At 49.7% G+C, this 13372-nt stretch overlaps 1 long non-coding RNA gene across 1 annotated transcript; it reads left to right on the top strand.

The window, feature by feature from the left end:
* The first annotated feature begins 558 nt into the window (after positions 1–558).
* LOC118173478 lies at positions 559–3647 on the top strand. The gene is made up of 2 exons (XR_004754224.1): positions 559–824; positions 2617–3647. It is a non-coding gene; the product is annotated as an uncharacterized LOC118173478 (long non-coding RNA).
* Positions 3648–13372: the final 9725 nt, after the last annotated feature.

The following is a 13372-nucleotide window of genomic DNA, read 5'->3' as shown; positions in this document are numbered from 1 at the left end:
CCTCCCCTCCTGTCCTCACCCTGTTGTTCTTTGGCTGACTTTCTTTTGGACAACTTAAAATTTATTTTGGCAGCTGTTGAATCAGGGATGGGCAGGCAGAACGGAGCACTGACTGGATTTGAAACAAGAGAGGGAGTTTGAAATAAGAGGGGTTCTCTCGGAAATTGTGGCCAGCCCTGCACAGCATTTCTGCCCAGTGCCCGTGAGCAAAACCGGGTTTTGTTGTAGGTACAATCACAGCTTGCTGCAGGAGGGCTTGTCCTGGCACAAGCCTGACAAAGCACACTTTAAATGCCTAACAGCAATCAGATTTGCTTAAGATAAAGTATTGTCAGTCCTCTAGCTCCCTTTCTCACGTGATATCTTTCCTCTGCTTTCTTTAGTATCTCTCTGTATTATTAGCAGTTAACAGTCCTTGCTCTAGAATAACAGATACAGAATCGCCCTTTCTGACGCGGGAGGTTAAGTGAGCTGCTTGTTATTTTTGAAAAGGATCTCCTGAAGTGTTATTTCTAATGACTAACGTTACTCTGCTCTGCTCTTTGTTTCTTTCCATCCTCTCTCCAGCTCCAGCGCTTCTGCTGTTTCTTCTTAAGACGAAACCTGAGCATGAATGGGAAGAGTTCATTCGTAATGCGGCCAGCCCCTGTGGTGTCGAGCTGAGAAAGTCTGTGGTTGTTACTTCCTCCTGCGGGGTGTTTGTGGATGACCATCGCTCTCCCGAGAGCACCAGCCTGCGCAGCAGACAGCATGGTGTGTCCGAGCAGATGGTGGGCAGTGTCTGGGCAAACGTCGTGGTGTGCCCTGCTCATGGCCATGCCCAGGTGAGGGGGGCTCAGGGCACTGTTTCCTGCCAGCACCGTCTGGCAGGGTGGGTTTTGATGGCAGGGATGGGTGCTCATGCTCTTTGACTTCCAGTTCTCAGTGGAAAAAGACAAGCGTGGGTCTCCCTCAGCTGATGTACACCAAGAGGCCTCGCTTGTGGGGGTATGTCAGACACACAGCTAGGAATCAGCTGTAGCAATCCACCCACACAACTCAAGCAACATGAGGAAAAACTCATTATTCAATACCTTATTTCATGGCCTGGAAACAAAAGCAACAACCCCAGCACTTCCTCCCCTTACAGCAGTGTGGTTTCCGTCAGTCTTTTCAACTCCTAATGAGATTTAGCACTGGGGGGAGAGGTTTGTGCCAGGAGGGCCAAGATGGGAGCTTTCTGACCAAAAAGCATTGAGGTTTGCAAAAAAGCTCCTTCAAGGTTTGGACCAAGCCCTGTGTCTGTATGGAACAACAGAGCAAATGTCACCTTTTTGAAGGTTTTAGGAGTTGTCTCCCGACTCCTGCTATGTCAGGAATTTGTTTGTGGAAAGTCTGTGAGATCTTACCGAGCAAACTTGTCAGAGATTTGCTGTTTGCCAAAAGAAATGTCACGCCGTGGTGCTTGCACTGGCTCTGGCCGGCGAGGAGGGCAGCACGCAGCCCCGCTGCTCCTGCTGCTGGAGCAGAGGCTTGGTTGAGTGCTCGGCATCACGCCGCAAAGCAGAAAGAGCAAAAGCCTCCCTGGCTGTGCTCCTCCTGCAGGAGATTTGAGCTGAAGGGGGTGCAGTGAAGGTATGCTTCCTGCTAATAAACTGAGCAGAAGTGACAGGGACGTCGGGCTGCGACACACACAGCGTGCACCTTGCCTTTTGCCGATTTCCTGATGATCTAGTCTTACCTGAGGCGTTTTGCAGTTGAGTGCAATTACCTCTTATTCCCAGTAAGGATGCAACGTGAAATGCAAATACCTGAAAGGTTAGGCTGCTGCAAAGCTATAATTACTTACGGACTTTGCATCTATGCAGGAATAGAACAGTAATAAATCTTTTATTTTATTATACAGCGATCTTAAAAATACCCTGGCTGAAATCAAATATTTTATATGTGAATCATTTTCCCCCAGCTGCGACTAGATAATGCGTCAGGAAGGGCCCACGTGTGCCTCGGGGCACTTTCTGTGTCCCACGTGCATCATCCCACAGCCTGGATCCAGACCTGCCCCTGCCTGGATGCAGCCCCATGCCCAAGGCAGTGCCTGCCACCTTCCAGCTTGCAAAAGGATCAGCAGCCTCCAGATTTTCAACAGCTGACCAGGCCAGTGCATCCTATCCACTGCCTCGACAATCCCATCCTGCCCATTACAGAGAAGCACCAGCTGTGGGGACCGGGACCACAAATGCCCACAAGTGTGATTACAGCTGCAGTAGCAGTGGTTCAATGCTTTCCTTGTAATTTATCTGCTTCAGTCACTATTAAAACGGCCCAAGGGCTGCAGAGGGGATAACAAGAGCACCTCGGGGCTTGCTGCAGGCTGGCATGGCCAGGAGCTGGGCACTAGCTTTGCCTTGGTGTCCCCCGAGGGCCAGCCTGCGCGGCCGCACGGGAGCCACCATCAAAGCTCAGCCCTGCGCCTCCAGATGATTAATTTCTGTACTAGCACAGCCTTCACAAACACACCCGGGGCTCTGATCTTAATGAATCACGTAAAATGTTATGCCCTTTGGAAAGGCAATACAACCAAAGTAATTACAAGCTGCTTTCTTTTTTGTTGTTGTTGTGTTTCTCGACACCCAGCTTTGCCTATTCGATGTGCCGTCCCTACGTGCACGTTCCCTGAATGGCCCTTTACCCCTGGAGCTGCAGAAGGCCATGGAGCGAGCTGTGATGCTAGGGTCACCCTCTGCACCCTGACCACCAGTGGGTGCAGAAGCAGATGCTGGAGGGGCGAAGCAGTGCCAGCAACCACTCTCTTCCTGGAGGAGCAGAGAGGTGGTCCCGACCCGCACCCAGTGCTGCTGTGAGCGCACCCTGAGGGGAGCTGTGTGGCCGGGATGGTGGACAAGGCTGGGTGCTGGGTGCTGAGGCGGCCCCGTGCTTGCCTCCAGCTCCTTGGTGGCACAGCCCAGCCTTTGAAGCAGCTGAAGCTGGTCCCACCCAGGGGAATGGCTGAGGATGGGATTTGTTCTTTTTCAAAGGCTTTGATCCCTTGACAGCTGAGCTCGAGTCCAACCTGACTGTCCGCTGAATCCAGCCCTTTCATTTTCCCCTCTTTAAGTTTCGAGCTTGCACTTCACATGCAGTGAGGGCAGGCTTAAGCTTGACTGTCAGAATAAAAGCCTTTTCTTTCTGTATCGCTTCCCCTCTGCAGCTCAAACCAGCTCCAACCCCGGCAATGTCAACTTCAAAGGCTTCCCCAAGCTGCAGCCACACTTGCCTGCAGAGACAATTTCAGAATCTCCTGAAGGCATGAGGATGTTGGGACGCTGCACGGCCTTTGGCAGCTCCAAGGGGAGAGAGCAGGGCTGCAGGCACTGCTGTGCTGGCAGCCAGAGGGGTGCAGAGCTTGCCCTTGTGCACAGAAACCCTCCGGAGCTCCCCCGGCTGACATTGGATCAGAGACAAACATAAACAAGCGCAGCCCTCCCAAGGCCGAAGGAAAGCCCCAGCTCCCCGGGGAGGCAGAGTTAATTCCAGGATGCTGCTGGACAAACTCTAGTGAGGGCTTGGCTGTGGCACAGCTCTCGCTTCCCGTCTTCGTTCTGGGCAACCTTTCTGGTAGGGGAAGTTGTCTAAGATGCCGATAAAGATAATAATGTATGAAGTGATTTCTTTAAGTTCCTGATTTATTGAAACGTACACTTTGTGTTTCCCTAGGTTAGTGTTTAAGCAAGCAAACAGCACCATTCAGTTGGAGAAAATGACGCGCACGGTTGGCTATGTGGCTCCATTTAGCTGCATTTTGAACAGAATATCCTGTTTATGCAGCTAAAGAAAAGTAAAATCCACATCTATGAAAACCTCTGGTGCTTCTTTCAGATCCATGCAAACCACTGGCCATGTCGTAGCGGGCTGCGCTCAGGAAGGGTGGAACAAGGAGCAGACGTGGGGAAGCTTCAGCTAATAACATCCATTCTCATATGGGAAGGAAACAGCAGGAAAAGGTCGGTGTAGGCCAGCAGTTATGTATTTTCTTCAGTGGAAGATGCACAATGGAAGATTTTTCTCCCAGGCAATTACCGTAATTATGTGAACAAGCCATTTAGCAGGTTTCTGACTGAACAAGTGATCGGCATGGGCGATGAGAGGTAAGTTGCTTGACATGGTGCCAGGTAAACGCGAAGCACTTTCAGCTTAAAATGTCATCTCCGACAGGGTAACAAAATGAGCTGGAAGCATCCCAGAGCTGACTGCTCCCCTTGGAGAGACGAAGCGTGCAAGGACTGTGACGGCAGATGCCAATGGGGGCTGAAACAGGCAGAAAAGGTTTCGCAGGGGGATCTGAACATTACAGCGGCCCATTGAGAACCCAGGCCTCCTGCATCCAGCAGTGCAAAAACGAAGGGAATTGCTGCTTACAGCACTGGCTAGGATTTAGGGTAAACTGAAGGAAATATTTCTTCATCTGGAGTGTGGTCACCCTTCGTTGCTGCAGGAAGTTGAGTAACTGGGTTTAGAAAGAGCTGGTTTTAGAAAGAACCAGGGCACTGCCTGCCCGCTGCGCTCTGGGCATCCGCGGGTCTGGAGGCAACTGCATGGCGAGGGGCCGCGAGCAGATGTCCCAGTGTCTCTCAGGAAAGGACTCTTGAACCTCCATTCCTGCACAAAAAGCCTGGCTGAGCAATGGTCCTCTTGTGACGCTCATAAGAAAACCCATTTTGATTTATCTGCTGCTTGGGCCAGCCATGGGAAGAGCAGCTTTAGGAAATGAGGCTGTCCCCGGGGGCAGCACAGTGGCGTGAGTTTAGGAACCTGCGACGGACTGGTTCCGTGCTGCTGCACGCGACCGTCACGGTACTGAAATGTATTGGTCACCAAGGGATTCCCAAATTAGATGGGCCATGATTTGAGTTGACAGTAACGTAAAGGAAACACCACTGGCAAAATGTGACTTACAGCCCTCTGCCAGCAGCAACCTGCTGGTTGCTCGTGCTGCGCCCGGGGAAGTCAGCTGCAGGCCATCTTTAGACTCAGCAGATTTTGCATGAAGCTCTATTTAGAGAACGTGAGCATCTTGAATGTTTTGGATTATTTTTGTATATTCAAAACATATTAAAAAAAAAAAAAAAAAAAAAAAGCAGCGTACCAGGAAGGGATTTGCTATGCAGTGTTTGAAAATCCATCCTTTAGAGCGAGAGTGCAGACGTTTCCTGGCAAACACCCAGCCCCTCTCCTGGGGCAAAAGGCCGCCTACCCTAACGATATACCGCATGTGTGAAAACTTGTTTTTGCAAGTATAGTGGCTTGCCTGGTTTCCAGCAGTGTTTCATCAGCTGGTATTACCCCAGCACAGGGTTAAAATAGAGCTCCAGAGTGCAAGTATATTGTCAAGGCAACAACAAAGTACGTTGTGGTCTCGATCAGCCATTGCCCACAACCACTTTACCCTTGGGCAGGGCTCTTTCTGTGGGACACGGGTCACGGGACTGAGTGTCCTTCAGTGATAGGGGATGTTGGCTTTTGGTGAGCAGGGCGGCATGGAAAACCTCATGGCGGTGGGCCCCTGGGCTTGCTTTGCTCTTTGGGCATAGCCAGTAAAAGGGGAAAATGCACCGAGTGAACCTGGGCAGCGAAATGGGTCTGTCTGTGGCTGAATGAACCTCATCCCCTGCTCCCAGTGTTCCTGCCCATCTGTGGCCCAGCCCCAGCTCCCCAGACAGCGAGTTGTTCGGGGCACGAAGCGCGTCTTCCCAGCACGGCGCTCGTCACTGCGGCAGGGAGCCAACGCCAGCCTGCATTGCTGGGGTTTTCTTTTTGTTTGATCTTCACCATAAAAGCAACCCATACGAATTCCGGCAACAATGAACTGCCCTTTGCACTAGTGGCTGTGGAAATGTGAGCTGGCAGAAGATCAGAGCTGGGAATGGGAGGGAGAGCTGGGTAATTTGTCCTTTGTAGCATCTTGCCCAGAGAAGGTGATGCAGGAGGTCACGCTCTTCCCTCGAAAGCCGGGCAGGTGCGTGGAGCTGCGCTCACAGCTGGGGCTTCCCCGCTGCCACCTTCTCCCATCTGGCCCTGGTTTTCCCCGGAGCCTCTGGGCGCCAGCATCACCAGCAGGAGCACATCCACAGGGGCCCAGCAGAGCCCACCGTACCTCTGCAGGGCTCACTCCAGCACTGCTGTTTGCCAGGGCCCTGCAATTTGGGTGAGAGAGGAGAGCAGGATGCTGACCTCTTGGTGGTGAGGAAGACACCATAGCTTTCCCTCAGAATAGTGCCAATACTCCCAGAGCATCCACGCTCCACATTAGTGCTTTATTTTCTGCATCCTAACCACAACAGAAAGGAAACAACCAAAAACCAACCACCACCAAGCCAAGGGAAGATTTTATCTTTTCTTGTCCAAAGCTGTTCTTTGCTGTGGGGCTGGGAAGTGACACAGGTGCCAGTCGTCACCCCAGCCACAGCTGAAATAACTCAGGAGAATGCAATTTACCCCATTTTGAGGGCTCTGGGGTTCTCAGAGAGGTGTGTCACCAGAGGGAGGTTAATGTTTCTGAAGTTTGTGTTAGGAGAACAGGCAGTGAAGTTTCCATGCTGGAGATGGCTCTGGTGAGGTGAAGCAGTTTGCAGCCATCCCCACAGGGCTTTTAATGCATGCTTTTTGCTAACATGCCGCTTCGCTGGAATTCTCACTTCTCATAGCAATCTGGCTTATGGATGAAAAGGAGAGAAAGGGATTCCTGGTGCTGGAGGCCCTGGAGGCTCAGCTGTGCCGAGCTGGGGGTCCCTGCCTTTTAGTGGTGGGGGCAGTGAAAGACGAACCAGCACTAGGTAGGGGGGAGAGAGAAAAAGGAGAGAAATGAGGAAAACGAGAGAGAAAGTGAGTGGAAAACAAAGAAAACCCTTGTGGTGGATGTGAAGGGAGAAACGGGACAGGCTGAGCCATGGTCCCAGCTGCACTGCTGCCTCTGCCCTCGCTGCGGGTGACACCACTGCCTGCGACCTGCTGTAACCGCCCCGAATCGCAGGAGAAAAACTACAGCCGTGAGGAGCTTCACGAAGACAGAAAGAAGGACATCGCAGAGGTGCTGGACGAGGGGTGAAATTTCAGGTGGTTGTGTTCTGCCTGAGGTGCCCATGAGCAGAGCTGGCCGGGGGGCATCAGCGTGGCTGGACCCAGGCAAGGTTCGTGCGAGCAGGGCCGGCAGCACGACCCACGCCGTGCCCTGGCAGAGACCGTGCTCCGGCAGGGCCCTGTGAAATCAAAGCAGAGGAACCTAAACAGAAACTAAGCTGTGTGCTGAGGAGAAAAAACGTTTCTGCTTGCTCCCTGCAGGCGATCGGAGGAAGCCATGCCGCCTGAGTAAAGTACAGTAAATAAAACGTGAACAAGTGACCTCTTCTTGGTCCCCTTGGAGATGGGGGGAGCCAGGTGCTAGCAGCATTCCTAGTGCTGCAGCCAGCTCGCACGGTGAGGGCACAGAGCACCCTTGTGCAGGGCAGCAGGCAGGGGCCTGCAGGTTGCTGCAGCCTTGTGATGAACAGCCTGTCCTCGGCATCCAGAGCAATGCCCTCCCGGACAGCCTGCCCACAGCTCTTGTCTTCAGTGCAGTTTTCTGGCTACAGAAGCTTCCCAGCGCCTTCCCCAACAGCCCCATGCATCCATCACAGCCAGCGAGGGCTCTCCCTGCACCACGAGGCCACATGGCTCCGCCGGCCGGGTCCCTGCCTGCGGTTCCCAGCACTGAGCCCGCACTGGCGTACGTTCAGAAGAGAGAAATTTCCTACCAAAAGCAATCAATAGGAAGAACAGAGGCTGAAAGAATGTTTCCCCGAAGCCCAACAAACTCCCCAAACCAATACTGCATCTTCTTGGCAAAAATTCGACATTTTTTTTAAAGACGTATCTGAAAATTACGGAAAGACATTGAGTCCCTGCCCGTCATATAAATCCAGAGTTCCCGCTGAATCATTCGGAGTTGTGCTGCCCTGGAATGTGCAAATACAGTCACAAAAACATGTAAAAGTCTAAAGAAAATCTGGGTATAAGTCAAAGGAGTAATATTTCATGAGAAACTAGAAATTGTTAGTTTAGTTTGTATGATCGCAGCGCTTTTTTTTTTTGGTCTACTGATGCCATGGTTTCATGAGTAGACTCCGTAATATTCCACTTTAATCTGTCCGAGCAGATGAGGGAATGTGTACTTTGCAATCAAAATGATTCATGCGGTTACATGGTCCAGTGCAGGGTGAGGGAGCAAGAATCTCTAATCTAGAATATTAGCACTTATCTGATAAATGCTCCTTTTTAACATTGTGCAGAACCATCATCTTCTTTCTTACATAAGGTTCTTTGTAGACTACTATGACAACGGCACTGAGAAGCAGCATAACGAGACACGAGGAGCACTAGGAACATGCTGCTAGAACAGCGGCTCATTGCAACTATTCTTACCTGACCTCAGAAATGAAAACACTTTTTTTGTTGCTAATGATTTTTTCAACTCTCATTTCACTCATGTATCCACAAGGCCGTTTCTGTTTATATGCTCAGTTTGCTTTGTCTGCAAGAATATATAACTAAGAATAGAGCTGTGTGGCTCTTCTCATGGAGTGAGGAGATTCCTGACATAACGCCAGGAACTTTAGAAAGTTTGTGGATATATTGGGAAGGATTCAGAGATGAGCTATCAGAATAATCTGATGGTGACAAAAATGTGGCTTCAAAGCAAGAGAAAAGACAGGCCTCAATATCAGTACACAGGCATTGTGGAAATTCTTCCCACCTTATAATGACTTGCAGAAGGTGGAATTCCCTGATATTCGAGGGCATGATACCATCCACTGGTCCAGATCAGTGAAATTCAACCAGGATATAAGGTTTAATGAGTTGGAGCAGTTTGCCAAAGGACGTGGTGAATTCTTCGTTGTTTTAAGTCAAGGCTTGATTTCTCTAGAGATATGTTCTAGTTCAAAAAACAATCTCTGTCTCTATATTTAGGACTCACTAATGAAATGTATGGCTTGCTTTGGTAGGAATCGAGACCACAGCACCCCTTCTAATCCTAAAATTTGCAAATCTCATGAGACTTTATTTGTAATCAGTTAGTTCATTTGAAGTCAGAAGAGGCCAGAAGTGAGCCTGTGGTGCAGCAATCACAAAAAAAGTTGGTCGTGGCTCGCGCTGACCTGCGGATGGCAAGCTGTGCCGTTCCTGGAAACCAGTTTCTCGTTGCCGGTAAGCTGGCAGACGTGCTGCTGCCCTCCACCCCTGCTCTCACCTATGGCCCATACCCCGTATGGGCAGCGACGCGCTGACCGCGCAGACCTGCACGCAAGTTCATGCAGGCAGCAGCCTTTGTGGACGTATCCAAAGGCAACTCCAATGCAGATGCGAGATGGTCTCCCTGCGTCACGGCAGGTTGCGTATAGGAGCCTAAATTGCCTTTCATTCTCTTTATGTTGCACCATTACGCAAATGGCTGTGTATATAATCTAAAATCACACCTGTGGGTGCCCAGACTTGCTAAGCAGTTTACTGCAGATCCAGCTGGGTTTTAGAACCTCAGCGAGAGCTGCAGGCATGAAGCCTCTGTTTAGTGCCCACACCAGCAGAAGGGGCCTCTTCCACCCTCTGTGCAGTCCCCAGGACTGAGGACCGAAGACTAAGAAGGGACTTGGGCTGGTTGCCTGTGCAAGGGATGAGCTGGGTGAGCCCCTGCTCCACAGGACATTAATTACTGACATCAGGCAGAAATGTTGGGTGAGAGGACGGCATCCCAACATGGTTTAGAGCTTGGAAATTAGGTTCTTGAATGAACTGTGTGTTGAGGTTATTCCAGGCATTGGAGACAAGTGACTTGAGGTCTTCCATGCCCTGGGTGTATGCATTAAGTCCTAAGTTGCTGAGAAACATGAAGGGCTTATCAGAATTTTTGCTTCATTTTGTTTGAAAACATGTTTTTCAATTTTCTAGTTTACTAAGAAAAATTTATGGCAGAGGGGAGTCGTTTTTCTCAATTATTTGTGACAGCACTGCCTATTCATGGGGCTCTATTTAAAGGAAACCAAGGATGGGCTGAAAACCTCATGGTAACAAAAGTGCAGCTGCACCTCTCAGCATCAATGTGCCCCACCGGAGTGTCTTTCTCTGGAAAAATAAATAAATAAATAAATAAATAAACTGAGCATGTAGTTATAGGGAATGCTGGTCATAGCCCTGTGCCGATCCATAGAATTTGTGATCCAAACGATGATATTCATCTCGTACCAGAGTCAGCAAACTCACACCACTTTGCTGGCTTCAGACCGTTGTTTGATACATAGCGGGGAAGATTAAGCAAATTAGATACTGTTGTTATTAAGAGAGTTTTTAGGACAAGTTAATTCTCCTGTCTCACATTATATGCTTTTTCTCATTTCTTTTATGAGAAAATTGTCTTTTTATATAGCTGATTTATTCACATTCTTAGTCTTCAGAAATCTGTAAACTCTGTAGTGCATTATCACTTGAATAGGCCAAATAATTATTTGAATGCCTACTCACAGACAGTTAGCTTTCAGTAAAATTGAGGCTCCAAGAAGAATTAGAGAGAGCTACCAACCTCATTGAAAGCTATAAATAGGCATTTCACTCCGGGTTCTTACAGCAATGAGGACTTTTACGTGATCGTTAACTTACTGTGTCAAACCCAAGTGTCGTGGTTAATTTACAATGATATTTCCTGATTCTGATGTTTGAGTTTTTACAGTAGAAGATGTTCAGTGGGTTTGTGAAGGCGATCTGAAAGTGGGACTTCTGAGAGGAACCTCACTGAGTGCAGCCAGAGGTGTAGCTCCCCTGAAGCCCTGCATCCTGCAGGGATGGAGCGTGTGGAGGGAAATGTATTCATGGGGTAGATTCATTTACACTGGGAAAACATCACAGACACCGATTGGACAAGTACCTGCACAGAGGAATGGGGAAGGCGGCTGTGTTAATTGCGATAATGTTAGAGGATTACACGCTGCCCCGTCTGTCATGCGTGTCCCCCATGCATACTGGGGCATTTTTGGTGCCGCTCCAGCAAAGTTAGAAGGAAATATTGGGAGAAATGTTACATGTTTCAGAATGAAGTGGTTCAGTAAAAGACAGCTATACAAACATTAGGAAAACTAATATGAGGTTGTCCTTCAAGGCAGATCAAAAGAAATGAAATGAGTTCTGAAAATCAGATGTGTTTGTGACAGGCAATGTAAAGATTTACAGTTAAGGTTTTTTGTGTGTGTTATTTTCACTACTTTTGTAATTGGACAACTATCTAGGAAGTAATGACGCTGAAATTTGGAGATTCACCTGTGTTTTGATTTTTTTAAGAATATCAACCTTTTGATTGGTTAAATTAGTTTTCATTACAATTTTGTAATCACCTAAAGGCCAGATAAATGTAAGGGGTACATTACAATTTTCTAATAGCAGACCGGCTCTAGTGCATGTTGGTGGTAAGAACACTGGTGTTAGGGTGGATGTTAGTAAGACCGTCTGGGCTGACAACCAGCAACCTTTCAAAAGTCATACCTTTCACGTAAAATGGCTTTTACAAGAACTGACGGCCTCCATGTAAAACTGCTCAAAATCCTTCACTTCCCCCTTTTCAACTCACCTTCATTCTGCAGTGTTTTGGAAGGATCGGGAGGTTTAGAGCTGAAAATGATTGTTTGTTTGTTGTTATTTAAGTTCTGGGCACCTGGGGATTATGAAAGTAATAATTCATGTTTTATGTTTAATTTTTTTGTTTCTAGGGTACAAGTAAGAATTAAAACATGCTAGTCCCTTCAGCTGGCTTAAGCTGGCAACAGTTCAAGCCAGCCAAGTGGGTTTACAACAGCTAAGGATCCGGCCCGGTTATTTTTAATACTTGTGCGTTAAAATTGGCCCATCCCAAATTGCTTGTAAAGCATCCTTGGAGTAAGACACTATTTACTCAGACCCTATTTGTCTTGAGTGCAATTTTACGGAATAGCCACGAGCACCAAAAAGGCCACGTCTGTAATGAAAACCGTGCCAGACAGACCGACCCCCTCGGGGGATACCGTCCAACAAATCGATCCGACAGCTCCTGACCAGAGCTGAGCGGAGCAGGGTTTTGTGGAGACAATACGTGCGTTATATGCTCCCCTTCGGCTGTGCTCAGCCTCACTTCAGCCAAAGAATGAGACTGTTTCAGGGATCGTGTAAATAGGGCTCTGCAAAGACTCAGCCTTCCTGTTTGGAAAAAAAAAAAAAAAAAAAAAAAAAAAAAGAATTTGAAATATCTGAGAAAACAGAGACCTACGTGTGAGAACGGGGCAAACCAGAGGGGGGGGGGGGGGGCGCGCAGCAGGGAGGAATGGGGAAGATGGAGCGAGGTGGTGGCACGATGGCAGAAAAAGGGACAGAAATGGAGTTCTGAGAGAGGAAAGGTGGAAAGAAAAAAGTACAGAGAGATGGAAAAGTAAGAAGGAAATGGAGACAAAGAAAAACCTGAGGCAGGGAAGGGGGCTCTGCACGTTTCAGTGATTCTGGAGGTTTTACTGACCCTCACTGGGCTCTGATGTCCTCTCTCCAGGGGGAACAGAGGTTCCCAAAGGTGGCACCATCGGTCTTTAAACTTTGGGAGCTCACTGTGCTGCTCAGACCACAGCCTGGTGCTAGGACTGGAAGGAACAAGATGATGTATGGGGGTCCCAGCTGGGATCCACTGGGAACTGGTCCTGCAGGGGGAAGCTGCCCTGTCCCCATGTCCCTGGGGCTGCGGCACCCAGGAGGCCTGGGCAGGGGCAGGGGCTCCGGGGGAAGCACAGGCAGGAGGGGTGCAGGACTTTGAGGGGACTTGGGCTGCAGAGCACCCTGATGCTCACACAGGCCCACAAAGGTCTAAGGCGAAGTGCACAGACGTGCTTCTTTTTTTTCCTCAGCGTTGGCACTTGTTGGGCTGTCTGGAGTTGGTTCCATTCCTAGAGGGCCAGTGGGGTGAATTTGGGTTAATGCTCCTCTTTCTCAGCCAAAGTGAGGTGCAGCCTGCGCATCCCCAAAAAACAGGCATGCCCACCGCATTGCCAGGGCTCAACGGACACCAGCTCAGGGGCTGCAGCTCCCGTTCATGCAGGGGAGAGGGGGGAGTTTGGGGTTGGGGCTGGCAGGAGAACTGCAGAGCCTGCTCCGGGACATGGACAGAGCCCCGAAACAGGGACAGAGCCCCAGGCTGGCACCAGCCGATGTGGTCTGCCCCCGACTTGCTGTGGGATGTGCCTCCACCTGCTGCAGGGTGCCCCCACCTGCGTGTGATGCCCCCAGCCCCCTGCAGGACATCACCCCAGACGTGCCGTGGGACACCCCCTCCATTTACCAGTCCGCTCCCGGCGGCCGCCCC

Source organism: Oxyura jamaicensis, chromosome 12, assembly GCF_011077185.1.
Source record: "Oxyura jamaicensis isolate SHBP4307 breed ruddy duck chromosome 12, BPBGC_Ojam_1.0, whole genome shotgun sequence".
In the NCBI taxonomy this organism is placed as follows: Eukaryota; Metazoa; Chordata; class Aves; order Anseriformes; family Anatidae; genus Oxyura; species Oxyura jamaicensis.
This window is presented reverse-complemented; position numbering and strand designations above follow the sequence as displayed.